At 38.8% G+C, this 15539-nt stretch overlaps 1 protein-coding gene and 1 pseudogene across 4 annotated transcripts in view; both read left to right on the top strand.

The window, feature by feature from the left end:
- The window catches only part of GRIA1 (glutamate ionotropic receptor AMPA type subunit 1), a 307919-nt gene that overhangs the window by 116106 nt on the left and 176274 nt on the right, over positions 1-15539 (top strand). The window lies entirely within an intron of this gene.
- On the top strand, positions 13503-14911 carry LOC112651163 (adenosine deaminase-like protein; annotated as a pseudogene).

The raw sequence follows: 15539 nt of genomic DNA, 5'->3' as shown, positions 1-15539 counted from the left end.
GGAAAGAAAAGAGAAAGAGAAAAAAAAAAAAAGGGAAGAAAAAGAAAAAAAAAAAAAACAAAAAAACGAAAATAGAAAAAAAAAAAAAAAAAAGAAAAAGAAAGAAAAAGAAAGGAGAAAAAAAAAGGGGGGTGGGGGAAGGAAACAAATCAAAAAGCAAAACAAAACAAAACAAACAAACAAAAAAAGAACCACCGGGGAGTATCTTCTGATTCTGTGTACTTTAAGTCCCTTGGCTTCTCCTGGAAGTTGTCCGTCTAGCTGGTGTTCTGGGGGAGGGGCCTGTTGTGCTGATTTTCAGGTGTTAGCAGTTGGGGGAGCTGCTGTGCCCCTGCCTGGTGCAGGGCTCGGTGGGGGTTGTTTACCCCGTGAGGCCGCAGGAGGAACAGCCCCAGTGGCGGGGCAGCTCTGGAAACCTGGATTCAGCCCCCGCAGGAACTCCGGAGCTCTCCGTCTGCAGGGCCTGGAGGCTCCGGGGCGGGGCCGCTGATGTGCTCAGCTGGGGCAGGAGCGTCCTTGCTGTCCTGGGCCCTCCCGGCCTCTGCCTGTCCCGGGGGAGGCGGGATCCTGGGCTGTGTCCCGGCGCCCTGTGCTCCGGAGCCTGCGCTGGTGGATTCGCGCTCCCGCCCCGCAGCCCCCTCCGCGGAGCCGCCGCCCGAGCCCCTCCGAGCTGCTCCTGGAACCGCGCAGGCCCCTCTGCACGGAGCCTCTTCCTCTGCCCGAGCCCCTCCGAGCTGCTCCCGGGGCCGCGCAGCCCCCTCCGCGGAGCCGCCGCCCGAGCCCCTTCAGCTGCTCCGGGTCCCGCCGGGTCCCGCCGTGCGCGCTGCAGCCCTTAGGGAGCTCGGCGCACTCTCCTGGGCGCGCAGTTGCTGTTACTGTCCCGGGGAGCCCGAGGGCATCCCCGCCCTCCTGGGGTCCTGCTCCAACTCCCCGCGAGCCCCTTTCCCCCGGGAAGGTCGGTGCAGCTCCTGCGTCTCCGGGACGGGGCTCTCCTGTCCTGGGGACACTCGCCCCGGCCTCAGCCCGGCTCCTCTCGGGCCCCTCCCCCTTGGAGGCCTTTGTTCCTTTACTTCTTTTTCCCCGTCTTCCTACCTTGATAGATGCGCGAACTCTTCTCACTGTCGCATTCCAGCTGGTCTCTCTTTAAATCTCAGGCCGAATTCATAGATTTTCAGGATAATTTGAAGGTTTTCTAGGTAGTTTGGTGGAGACAGGTGATTTGGAGACCCTACTCTTCCGCCATCTTGCTCCTCCCCCCCAACCATGTCTATTCTAACACTCCCATTTGACAGACAGCAAAGCCATCATTGCTAGCAAGTGGTCATGTGCAGACTGAGACTCTTCACACTTTCACCATGTTTCATCCTGCCCTGGACCTTTATTCCCATATTGGATGCTGGAGTAGCAGGACCACATTGTCTCTAGTGATGTTTTCCAAGGCTAATGTGTTTTAATTTTCTGAATTTCTTGAAAATTTACTATTTGGCAAGGAATGTCCTTGGTCATGTAGCAATCATGGCTCTTCAGTCTTTGATGGCTCCAATTCCTTTTCTGTCTCTCTGTGTCCTTTGTGTTCAGGCTGAGGAACTGTCCCGGATCTTGGTCTTGGCTTTGTTTAATCATACTGAGCTTGTGCTATGGGTCTCAGGGAAACTGAAAAGATCAACAGATTGTCATCACAATTATCTGGCTTTATGGAGTGCTTAAGGTAGTGAAGGCTTAAGCAGCTGGAGCCCATCTTCATGTTGAATATGCAAATACCTATGTTGCTGCTGTACAACTTCTAGGACATCCTGGAAGGATGTCTATGTATCTCACATCAGGACTGCTGGCCTTGAAAGTATGGTGTAATGGTTAGCAACAGACAGACCTGAACAAGAATCCAGTCTGTGCCATTTGCCACTGTCTAGCTGTGGTCTGGAGCCTCGACTTTACCCATCTGTAAGAGAAACCCAGTAATTCTCAAGTCTTGGGGATATTTAAATGGTATGATGATTAAATGGTATACAGAGAGTTTAGTACAGGTTTAGATATATAGTAAACTCTCCAGAAATAGTAATGCTATTGCTATATTTTTTTTATCATCTGGTTTAAAATCTCCAAGATGCCTCAGGATGAGTCCTTTTTCAGGGAGCTGCTAGCAATGAGAAAGTGAGAGAGAGAGAGAGAGAGAGAGAGAGAAAAGGGAGAGGGAGAACAAAACAAAGGGGTGTGAGAAATAGAATTTGATGTGTTACTTTGACGGTTTTAGTTCTCTACATGCAAATTAAGTTGGTGGCCTCTAACTTTCTCAAGCTGTTACTCCAGAATAGAACCAAGCTCAGTGCTTACAACTTCCTAACCAAGCAGAGGAGTTACCTTCAGAAGTTACAAAATGGCAGCTCACAGATGAAATGTGCGTGGCCCACAAAGATGTCTAATTTTTTTAAAATTAGCTGTTACATTTTAAGATCCAGGTATTTCATTTGAAAATCTGGATTTCTGCCTTCTCTCTCATTTTTAACATTCTTAAATTATGAAGTCTTACATACTCAAAGCAAAACTCAAATCTAAGTTCAGTGTTTTTTCACAAAATCACACCCAAGTTACCACCATCGGGTCAAGAAATATAATGTTGCCAACCCCCTAGGAGCTTCCTCTTACCCTTTTTCAGCACCTATATACTATCCCTCCAAAGAGACTCTCTATTGACTCTTATAACATCTTTGTTTTGCTTTATATATTTGCCACCTAAAAATGCATTCCTAAATGTCACAGTTTAATTTTGCTTACTTTTTGAAATTTGTATAAAGGGAATGGTCAAGTATGATTTTGTGTAACTATTTTCTTTTGCTTAGTATTACACATACAGGATTCATCCATAATATTGCATATGGGTATATTTTACTCATTTTCATGTCTGTATAGGATTCTATTGTATGATATGTCACAATGCATCCATAATTCTACTGTTGATGGACATTTGGGCTCTTTACTCTTTTGAATAATGAGTCTATAAATATTCTTGTATATGTCTCTTAGTGCACATGTGCACGCATTTCTGTTGGATGTAAACCGAGGAATGGTATGAGAATGTTCAGTTTTAATAGATACTGCCAAATACTTTCCAAAGTGGCTGTATCAATTTACACTCCCACCATCAGTATGTGATGGTTCTCATTGCTCCAAATTCTCTCAAATGCTTGAGATTGTCAATTACTTTAATTTTAGCCCTTGTGGTGGGGGTATAGTGATAACTCATTGTGATTTTAATTTGTTTTTCTCAAGATTATTTGTGAGGTTTAGCTTCATTTCATATGTTTATTGAAATGTTGATATGCTCTTGAAAGTAGTAATAGTCCATTTCTTTGGCCCATTTTCTTCTGTGTTTTATTGATTTATCACTGTACTAGATGTGAGCCTTTGGTCAAGTGTGTATGTTACAAATATCTTCCTTTCTTTAGCTTATATATTCACCCTCCTAACAGGATCTCCTGATGGACAGAACAGAAATTGCTTATTTTAATGCAGTTAAACTTATCAGGGTTTTTTTTTCTTTTATGGATAGTTTTGTATCTTGTTTAAGAAGACTTTTCTTACCCTGAGGTCGTGGAGATAATCTCCTGTATTGTGTTTTAGTGGCTTTGTTTTCCCATTTACATTAACAATCCATCTGGAATTGATTTTTGCGTATGGTGTGATATAGGGATCTGAAATCAATTTTTCCATACAGATATCTAGATGATAGTATCATTTATTGAAAAGATCATCCTTTCTCTACTGAACTTAAATGTCATCTTTGTCATAAATCAAATGACCAAGTATATGTGGTTCTGTTTCTGGTCTTTCTTTTCCATTCCATTGGTCTGTTTATGTATCTTAGGCCTTGTATTTAACCTATCTTGATACCAGGGACAGCAAGTCTTTCCACATTTTCTACTTCAAAATTGTTTTGGATCTGTTATTAGACCTTTACATTTTTATATAAATTTTTAAATCAACATGAAAAAATGATGGCATTTAATTGTGTTGGCATTTAACTTACATATCCGTGTGGGAGAATTGATATCTTTAAATATCAAGTCTTTCAATCCAGTAACGTGATATATTGCTCTATTTGTTTAGATCTTCTTATATTTCTTTCAGTAATATTTTGTAGTTTTCAGCATAGAGATATTACACATCTTTCATTAGATTTATTTCCTAGGTAATGTTTTTTGATGTTATAAATAGTATCTTTAAAAATATTATAATTTTTTGTTGCTGGCATATTGAAATAGAATGATTTCTTTTATATTGATTTCATGTCCAATGACCTTGCTATGTTCTTTGAGTAATTCTAGTGTTTTCCTGTAGTGTTTTTGGAGTTTTCTATGAATATAATCATGTTAGCTGTGAATAATGACAGCATTATTTTCTCCTTGCCAAATTGGTCATGGTATTATCTCTTGTAGCCTGTTTACTAATATTTTGTTTAAGAATTTTCATCTTGATTTGAAACAAGGTGGATGGAGCTAAAGAGTATTATGCTAAATAAATAAGTCAGAGTAAAATAAATATCATATGATTTCACTTCTGTGGAATTTAGGAAACAAAACAAACAAGCAAAGGGAAAAGAGAGAGAGAAAGAGGCAAATCAAGAAAAAGACTCTTACTGTAGAGAATAAACTGATGGTTGCTAGAGAGGAGAATGGTGTGGGGTTGGGCAAAATAAATGATAGGTATTAAGGAGTAAACTTGTTGTGATGAGCACTAGGTGTTGTATGGAAGTGTTGAATCACTATATTGTACACCTGAAACTAATATTACACTGTATGTTAACTGGAATTGAAATAAAAATTTGAAAAAAAAAAGATTTTTCATCTTGGTTATGAAATGAAGTGCCTTTAATTTTCTTTCTTACAATGTCTTTGTTTGATCTGGTATCAAGGTTACACTGACCTCAGAAGAATAAGAGAGCTCTCCCTTTTCCTAGTTTCTGGAAGCATTTGTGTAAGGAGGGTGCTATTTATTACTTAAGTGTTTTGTAGAACTCAGAGGACCGGTAACCTGGGCCTCAGTTGTCTTTATGTAAAGCTGTAAGTATCTTTAATAGTTACAACCCCAGAGCAGCCTGGGTGGCTTAGAGGTTTAGCACTGCCTTCAGCCCAGAGCATGATCCTGGAGACCCTGGATCAAGTCCCACATGAGGAGCCTACTTCTCCCTCTGCCTGTGTCTCTGCCTCTCTTTCTCTCTGTGTCTCTCATGAATAAATAAAATCTTAAAAAAAAAAATAGTTACAACCCTAGTCAATTACATTATTCTTCTTGTGGCAGTTTTGATAATTTGTGATAGGAATTTGTCAATTTCATCTATAATTTCAACTATTTTGTCACAAATTTGCTCATAACATCCTCTCTTTCATGTCTGTAGGATTTGTAGTGATGTTACCGTTTATATTACTGACAAAACTTGCTCACTCTCATACTTTCTCTAAGATTCTTTTCAAGGTTGGTTTTGATTTTTTTCTATTTTGTTTCCTTTTCTCTTGTGTTTAACTCACAGTGGTTTTTTTCTAACTTCTTGAAATAGAATCAGCTTAGCTACTGATTATTTTTTACAACTTATTTTCTAATATGTGCATTTTTAAAACCATAGATTCTCCTCTAAAGATAGGTTTAACTGCACCATTCACTTCTTGCCTTCTTTCAGATTTACTAATTTTTAATTTCTCTTCATTTTTTACCCTATTAATTTGGAAATTACACACCCTTTAAATATTCTTGTGGTTACATTAGAACTTACAACATTCATTCTTTACTTATCAAATGTTACTGTGTATTGGCAATAAATGCCAATACTATGTATAAAACATAATTCCCAGAGAGTGTAAAGACCTTAGAACATTTTAGCTTTATTTTCCTGCCAATGTACATGCCATTATTGCTGCATATTTTTTGTACTTTTAAATTCAACAATGCCTTTCTATTCAGTCTGTATATATTTGTACTTAACCAAATATTTATAATTTTTACTTTTTATTCCATTCTGTATCTCTAAGTTTTCATATAGGATAATTTTCCTTCTCCATGAATAATATCTTTTAGTATTTCCACTAGTGTGAATCTGTTGAGAAATCTTTTTCCTACTATTTGCATGAAAATGTCTTTTTTCACATTAACTATTGAAAAAAGTTTATGTTGAATATAGTCTGTATTCGTTATTTTCTTTTGTAGTTATTTTCTTTTGGCATTTTAAAGATACAATTCAGGTGTTTCTTGGGAGGAGTCAGATTGTTGATTGTTTCACAGTAATCTGTCTCCCACCCCTCCTTCACTATGGCTGCTTTTAAAAGTTTCCCTCCTGGGATGCCTGGGTGGTTGTGTGGTTGAATGGCTGCCTTCAGCTCAGTGTGTGATCCCTGGTCCTGGGATATAGTCTCACATTGGGCTCCCCATGGGCAGCCTGCTTCTCCCTCTGCCTATGTCTCTGCCTCTCTGTGTCTCTCATGAATAAGTAAATAAATAAATAAAAATCTTTTAAAAATTAAAAGAAAATAGTTTCTTTCTCTTTGGTTTTCAAAATTTTTACTGTATTTTACCTGTGTGACTTCTTTTAATTAGCATGATTTGGGTACATTGGGCCTTTGATTTTGTGTCTTGGTGTCTTTTATCAAGTTAGGAAAGCTCTTGCCAATGGCCCTTCAGACATTACTTCTATATCTTCCTTGTAGTTTTCTCCTGATGACATTCTATTTACATATATGTTAAAATTTGTCACTCTACTCACTAAACTTTTCACATTATTTTCTTATTTTTCATCCTTTTCTTTTTCTGTGCTTTAGTTCTATTATTTTCTTTTGATCTATTTTGAGGTTTACAAATTCTCTTTTAAGCTGCATCCAGTCTGTCATTAGGTGTATTAAATTTTTGATGTCAGTCTCTGTCCTTCTCAAATTTTGAGTTTCCTCTTGATTATTTTACACGTTTTTCAGTAGTCTGCTGAAATTATGAATCTCGTATTTTATCTCCAAGAAGACAGGAAGCATGGTTGATTATAAAATATATGTCTGAATACTCTAATATCCTGAGTCCCTATGGATCTGTCCTTATTTTCTCTTTTCTGTTCATTTTTATATAAAATGTTTTATCTTCTGATATCTATTATTTATTATAATTATTTATCTTCTGACTATTTTTCATTGTGTGCTGGACATTGTATTTGCAGAATTTTCTATAGAAATAATTTAAGGACTAGGGCAACATTCTTTTTATCTAATGAATATATATATTTGCCTTGTTGTACTAGCAATCCATTATCATTTTAAACTAGCTCCAGAGACTGAGTTAATTTGAAGCTACACTGCAGTCCCTACAAGCAACTAGCTATCTCCGGTTCATTTTTACTCTTGTTGGGCAGCTCTTCTGGATCCCAACCCAAAATAATTTTTTTGCAACCTCTTTCCACTGCCACTACTTTTTGGTTCTGAACTCAAAGATCCATTTTGTATTTCTGCCTCCTCTTAGTTTAGCTGCTTTGTATAGAATTGGCAGGTGTCCCCAGAGAAAAAAAAAGTAGTTCCAAACACAAGACTTACCTGCCTGGCTTTCCTCCAGTCCTAGATCCTGGCTCTGTAATTCTCTCTCTTATTAGCTCCTCTACTTCTTCAAGAAGGTTTTTAAGTGTTTTGTCCAGATTTTCTAGTTGTTCTCATTGGAAGTATTGGTCCAAATTATATAGTTTCTCATTAATACAAATGGAAGTCCTATGCTTTCTCTTGAAAAATTAATAGATATATCTATAATAGGCTGGAGTTGAGCCATGGTTTCCCCTCTTTAGATGAGGAGTGTTTTCTCCCATTCATTGTAGTGTCCAGCTGGGTTATTTCTCATTCACATTAATCTAGTCATTGTTGACATTTGAAATTGAGACTCTTTCCTTAAATCCTTTCTAAAGTAAAGTAGAAGGTGACATCCCACTAAGGTACTACTTGACCTTCCTGGATGTATTTCTTCTATAGATAGCATTATATAATTGGTAAATTGAGTTAGGGCTTTAAAATCTTTTTTTGTTTGGTTGGGGGGAGATCCTAAAGGTTTTATAGGGTTATCATTCTAGTCTCTGTGTGTCTGAAAGATCTGGGATGCCTAATGGGCCCAAGGATGCCCTAGGAGGACAGATTGCAGTGAGAGCTGGTGTCTAGCCTCAGTCATGAGGTGAGACCAGGAGAGTATTGAACGGAAGACTGAAGACAGGATGAATTAGAAACAGATGGTGGATGTCTCCCTTGGGTGTGGCCTCCGCTTCCAGAGCAGCTGCCAGCATAAGGAGTGTTAATGCCCTCTAGGGTGGAAACAAGACCACAATAGATAGGTAGAAGATTCAGCTCTCCCTGTCAGCGATCAGGAAATCAATCTGCTCAAGGACTGGAGGCTTTAGAATAGACTTCATCAAGAGTGTCATTGGCATAGAAGAAAAACCTGCAAAGACTTCCAGGTTCCCTATAGGAGAAAGAAATATGTGGCCTTATTTTATTTTTTTTTAAAAAAGGACCCTTGTCCTTTGCTCAGTCTAACTCAGTGAAAAATTTCTGAGTATGACTACTCTGCAAAATCTATGCCTTCAGGGAGAAGGTACTCTCTCTAATTATGGTAGAGAGGATAGTCTCCAGAGCTGGGCTGCCTGTATTCTAATCCCAATTTTGTGTATTAGCAAGTTGTGACCTTGGCAAGTGATTTCACTTCTCTGTGTTGTGATTTCCCCCATTTATAAAATGGAAATAACAGTGATATTCACCTTAAAGTGTTGTTTTAGGCATTTTAAAAAAGTACTTTGAATAGTGACTGGCACAGAAGAACTCAAAAAAAGCTACTGTTCATGACTAAATTTGTTTTATTAGTGTAATTGTTTAACAAAATTTAATATGTTTGCCTTATGCTTCTCAGAGTCCTGGTTTCTTGTCTCTGTTTACATTCTTTCATTTAAAGTTCTAAACAAACTATCCTCATGAGACTTTTTCTTTCATGGTTAGATGAGGAGGTTATATTGGGATTTGGGATGTCTCTGTCTGACCCTCCTTTGTTTGGGACTCAAAATCTCCACTGTTCTGTGAGATTTGATTAATTGAGGTTTGCATCCCCCAAGCAATGGTTATTCCTGTGGCTAAAAGGGCTTTCAACTAGACATTTCTACAACCATAAATAAAATTCTCCGTCATTTCTTCAGTGTAAGGCAGAGATGGAAAACTGATTACCCAGTGGTGACTCCAACTTAGAAATGTGTGATAGTTCTCACAGAGATTTAAAAGTTTTAGGTAGCTTTTAAAAAATCATAGGATTGCATGTAAAAATCCAGATCCTCAGCTTCTTTTAAAAAAGAAAAATGGAAAGATCTGGACCTGCTTTTCACTTGACACAGTTTGGCTGAAGCTGAGTGAGCATTGGCAGTGGGAGAAGTGTTTTCTCATATGCCCATTTGTTCATTTATGCTTCCTGCTGGGCCCCGGAGCCTGCAACTGAGGGAAGCACTGTGCTTTTCCAGAAAGGATGCCAGACTGGATCTTAAGAAATGCAAGCCTGTAGTCATGACTCTGCTTTTAACTCATTGTTTGACCTTGGTAGAGTTATTCATCCTGTCTGAGTCTTAGTTTCTCATCTGCAAACTGGGGAGAATGTTCTTGTCTGCCTCTCAATGACGTTGGGATGAACTGCAATGGGAGAAGGTGAGTCCTTATTGACAGATGCAGAAAAGTAAGGAATTATTGCCATTATCTGCCATTTGCATGTAAGTTAGGGATGAATGATTCCTCCAAGTTCTGATAGGCAAACATCCTTGAGTGCACTGGAGTGCTGAGAATGAATGCCCTGTGTTATGGAAAGTACACAAAATAGAAACACCAGTGTACTTGCTGAATCTGCAGTCTTCATAAGGGAGCTTTGAGAACATGAGAATCTGAGGATGATATTAACCAGCTCCGTTTTATAGACAAGAAAGTTGGGACCCAAATGGAAGATGGACCTGCATATCAATTTCATTAACATGTGTCCTTGTACATGTTCCTTAGCCTCTCTGAGCCTCTGTTTCCTTGTGTATAAAATGAGAATGTTAGACTCTATCATGTAATGCACTTTGAAGATTCAGTGGGATAATATGCTGTAAGTATCTAAAACATATTGTAAATGTCTATTAAATGGCAGCTACTGTTATTAACTCAAATCAGGCATGTGCTAATTGAACCACTGGCAAATCGGGAAGTAGTTAAGAGAATAAGATATATTGCCAGTGGCTATTTCCTGATCAGAAAAGAACTTTTCATAAACCATAAGGGGCTTCTTTTACTTCTCACTGCACTGAAGTAACTCAACCAGTATTCTTCCCAGGATTTGGTGCAAGGTTTATATGATACATAACCACACATGCAGTATCAGTAGTTCTCAGAGTCAGAGGCAGCATTACCATTATAAAGTGTTTGCAGAATTGGACCAGTGTACTTCCCCTTCATAAATCCTTAAATTATACCCTCACTCAGGTGGAAAGTAGAAATCGGAGCCCAAAGAATACTTATTTCTTTTTGCTTTTCACTACCTTGCATACTTCTTTTTACCAACATGTCTGAATATTAAAGCAAGAAGTGCTCAAGTTCCTCTGGGCTCTGGAAGGCTTGAACAAATTAGCATTCTTGGAGTCAGTCCTTCTTTTTGGACTAAATTCCTTTTTCTTTTCCTATCCCAATAAAATTTTCTGTTCCAGAGAGTACTTCCTCAGCCACTCCTTTCCCTAATGTAATTCTGTTTGATTTCCACTGAGCAGCTCCTGAAAGGAGCCGCTGAACCATGCCTCAGCAAGCATTTCAATTCCTGAACACCCAGCTTTCCAGCAGGAGCTGTTCCAGATGCATCTTTATATCCAGTAATCATGCATTTAACCAAGATGATTGACATGGCATTTTTCCCCCCTCTCTGCTTCCAGGCCATTAGACCTATTTGTCTGCCATGGAAAGGTTCCCCCAGTTTGGATTCCTGCCAAATCAGTGAATGCACAAATACATGCATAAGTCAAACACACCTACACACACATGGATGTAATAGGTTCTGAGTCTGTAACTCTACACTGAGCATTAAACATTTCATTTCTAGACTTTAGGTCTCTGCTGAAGTTTTAGTCAGCTGCTTCTTTCCTTATTTCTTATCTCCATATCCAATCGTCTTTCTTTCCTTTCCTACCTCTATTTCTTTGTTTTTTCTCTACTTTGTTCCCAGAAACCACTTCCTTGTTGTTATTGTTAGTCATCACAGAATCTTAAATTCTTCAGTGTTAAAGGGGCTTGAGAGCATTTTTTTTTTTATATAATCCTCTCACTTTAGTTTTGGGAAGTCTGTATGCCAGAAAAGAAACCATGTGTCATTAGTAGCTTTCCTCTGCCCATAGGAAAACTCTCAAACTCCACTGCATGACTTGGACCCTGCCCCACTGCCTTAGCCTCGTCTCTACCTCAGTGTCCACAGTAACCACAAACACCCTTCGGTCTCTGTCTTCGATCCTTTATATATGCTGTTCTCTCTTCCTGGACTGTCCTTCACACATAGCATATGCCCCTTCTTCACCACTTGACTTCCTATTTATTCTTTAAGTCTCATATTAAATTGTGTTCCTTAGACTACGTTACCATACCCTGTTCATTTCCTTCATGGTATTCATCACAATTTGCAATTATGTATTCATATGAGTGTTTAGTTGCTTAATGTTCCTTCACTTAACAGAAGTAAGATCTCTAAGGACAAACACCATGTCTGTCCTCCCCCCACACTATTTCCTCAGTACCATATACGGTACCTGGCAGTTGAGAGTAACAATAAATATCAACAATAAAATAAGAGCATCTAACATTTATTGAGAACTTGCTAGTTTCAGGCACACTGTTCGAAGATTTTTACAGGTATTTTACCTGTTTTTAATACTTACAACTATCCTGTGAGGTAGATATGATTATTATCCCTGTTTTGTAGATCAGAAAACTGAGCGATCAAATGACTTACCCATGATTATATGACTGAAACATAGCAGAGCTAGTTTCTAACTCAGGCATTCTGACTCTAACACCTGATCCCTCAACCAGGACATGCTGTGCCTCTATTGTGCACTCCATTAATATTCATTGAAAAAATAAATGAAAAATATATCAAAATTGATTAGTTGCAAAACTGAGGTTAAAACTTAAGTTGTTTGACTGATAATCCACTCCTCTCTTTATGCAGGCAGACAGCCTCTCAAGTACCAGCAGAATGCAGTAAAAGAAAGAGAAACAGAAGCAAATTAACAAATTGGTCTGTTGCTGATAAGGACCTGGGGTGGGAGGGAAAACCTATGATGTGGATTGTGGAGTGAAGTGGAAATCATCATTTTAGATTCAGTCAAGACCAAGTAGCAGGTGGAAAAACATTAAATTGGTTGAAGAGTTCTTAAGATAAGGAATCAGCTTCTCCAGAAACATCAAGTGGAATTACAGTTATTATCACTAACAAGTCAGGTGACTCTTATGCTTTAGATGGTATTTTCCAAACTTGATTTCCAAGTATAAGTAACCATCAATGTTATGAGACTACTGGTCAGAATTTTAGGATGAAATTTCTAGGAATGTACTTTGTTTACTCTTGTGTCCACAGCGTGATGGACAGAATGAGGCACATACTAAGTGTTCAATAAATATTTGTTTAATGAATTAGTGGAAAATGCACACAAACAAATCTGTCAGCAGGAATTTACTGAATATTTGTTATTAAGTCTGTGAAATTCAAGGCAAAATGAGAAGCACAAAGAATAAGTCAGATCCTAGTCATAGAGAGGTCATAATCTAGGTGGACCTACTAACAACTATCACTATCAATCACTACCACTATCATTGGGGATTTGCTTTGTCTAGCTGCTGCGCTGTGTTCCTTTATATACCATTAGGTCATTTTCATACTTGCAACAACGTAAGTAATAACAACGTAAGTAATACCCTACTACTACTCTCCATTTCCAGATAAGAAACTGAGGGTTAGAGATGCAAATTCCTTTATCAAGGTCACAAAATCAGGAATTTGTGGAATCAGGATTTGAACTGAAGTCTGTTTGGCTCTGGAATCAACCATGGAAATATACTCATCCCATTATTTCGAGATCACCATCTCTGTGAGAGGTGTGGTGATACTAAGAGTTTGCAAATGCTGCTTACCTGGGCCAGAGATATTTCCATTCTTCACCTGCCACAATCCCATTCATTGTTTAGGTCCCAGATTCATTGACACTTCCCCCTAGAAGCACTTAACTGGGTTAGCTATGCCCTACTTTAAAAAAAAAAAAAAGATTTTATTTATTTATTCATGAGAGATACAGAGAGAGAGGCAGAGACATAGGCAGAGGGAGAAGCAATCTCCTCACAGGGAGCCCAATGCAAGACTCGATCCCAGATTGGAATCACGCTCTGAGCCGAAAGCAGATGCTCAACCTCTGAGCCACCCAGGCATCCCAGCTATGCTCTCCTTTATGTTCCTGTTGAAAATTTTGCTGACTCCGGTTCATAATTCTCCTTACTCCATATTCTGATCATTTATGTTTCCTACCTACTAGTCTTTGAGTTCCTCCAGGATAGCAGTTTATCTTCTCAGGGCCTACACAGTGCATATCATATAGTGTATCATTTAATAACAATTTATGGAATGAGTGAATTTTAAATAGAAGTTGCCATCATATGGATCCAAGTAATATACAGCAGGTAGTAGTATCCTTCAAAGGGAGGAGTACATTCTTGAGCACTAACTGAAGCTTAAGGGCAATGGACTTTTGAAAAGTTGGGGAGGACATGCAGGCAGTGCCACACAGTGCTTGAGTAGATGTGACAGTCCCCGTGGATGAGTGGAGAACCACATGTGGTACCAGAATTAGCAACACGGCCAAGAAACTCTTGCTGAGAATGTTGTTTGTGGTGCTCCATACTTCACCTGCCCCATGCTCATGTCTCTACAGGCACAAGGCCAGTAGAGACTCAAGAGCAGTGATCCATCATGGTAGAGAAGCTGAACCCATAGCTACATATACAGAATTGTATCAAAATTAGAAAGTAAAGCAAGCCAAAGGAAATTCACAACCACAAAACTTACTGATTGAAACAGATTGTATTATTTATACAAAGAATAAAAGGTTTGGGGGAACTTACTCTGCTAAATCATGATGAAGGAAGAACAGCAGCCACGGAAGGCAACCTTTTACTCAGAATTATCTAAAGTGGAACTTCATGTCCACTTGAATGGACTCATTGGTTCCAATTCCATGAAGAAATTAATAACCAAGAAGCCAGACCTTAAAATCCATGATCAGATAACTGTCATTGACAAAAGAAAGAAAAGAACATTAGAAGAATGCTTCCAGATATTTCAAATTATTCATCAGCTTACTACTAGCCCTGAAGATATGCTAATGGTTACAAAAGATGTCAGTAAAGAATTTTCAGAGGATGGTGTCAAGTACCTGGAACTAAGGAACATAACCAGAAGAGAAAATGCTACAAGCCTAAGAAGATTTTCATAGAATCTGTACTTGGGAGTATAAACTGTCTAAACAAGACAACTTAGACACTGATGGTAGATATTTGATAACAACAGAAAAGGTCAGCCACAGGACAAGCAAAAGACTTCATGGAAACTCTTTTAAAGGTAAAAAGAGCATGTATCATGTCAGCATTATATCTTTCAGAGATTCTAACACCCCTTCATTACCCCCTCCCCCCCAAAAAAAAACCCCACAACAAACAAACAAAACCCCACAAGTACTCCTGAATTTGTTTCCTGACAGAGAAGTCTAGCATGGGACATTTCTCAACTCCTCTGAAGGAGGATCCCTGGATCTAGTGGCCTTTTGAGGTAACACTCAATATCATTGGGTAAAGCTTAGGACTTCAGGTCCTTGAGATAACTCTCTGTCCATTCTTCCCCTAGCTTCCGGGTTACAACTCATTTGTAGAGAAGTACTGTTCTAAAAATGTAATCATTTAGAAATTTAAGAGAAAAAAAGTTAATGGGAGGGTCAGCGATTATTAAGTTTCCTATCTCTGAGTGTTTGACTATGTGAACCTCAGCAAGTTATTTATTTTCTCTGCACCAGCATTTTCATCTATACTTTTGAGATGACAGAAATTGGAATGTTGGGAATTTGAAATGTGGTAATACACTAGGAATTCAGCAGAGGGCTCTGTTAGGGCAAGTACTCAGATGTTTATCATGACCACTGCTGCTCCTGTCTTCTAGTATTCTCCTTCTTGTCTTCTAGTATTATCATTAGGGAAACTTGGAGAGTAAAGCATGTCAGATAGAAGGACACTTCTGGGTAAAAGCATGGAGATATGAAGAAATTCCCTGCCCTTAGGTATAAAGAAGATTCCTGGCATGATGAGAAAGGCTGTAGACATTTAGTATGGAGAGGAAGATTCTTCTGAGCCAAGCAATCAAATACTCAGAAAATTAGAGAGCTAGTGAAATCATACTCCATTCCTGTTTTTAAGAGCTAAATGTCCACATGAAGGGTCCAGGGTGTATCTGTAAGG

Source organism: Canis lupus, chromosome 4 (assembly GCF_003254725.2).
Source record: "Canis lupus dingo isolate Sandy chromosome 4, ASM325472v2, whole genome shotgun sequence".
Lineage (NCBI taxonomy): Eukaryota > Metazoa > Chordata > Mammalia > Carnivora > Canidae > Canis > Canis lupus.
The sequence above is the reverse complement of the archived record's forward strand: the minus strand, read 5'-3'. Positions and strand labels throughout refer to the sequence as shown.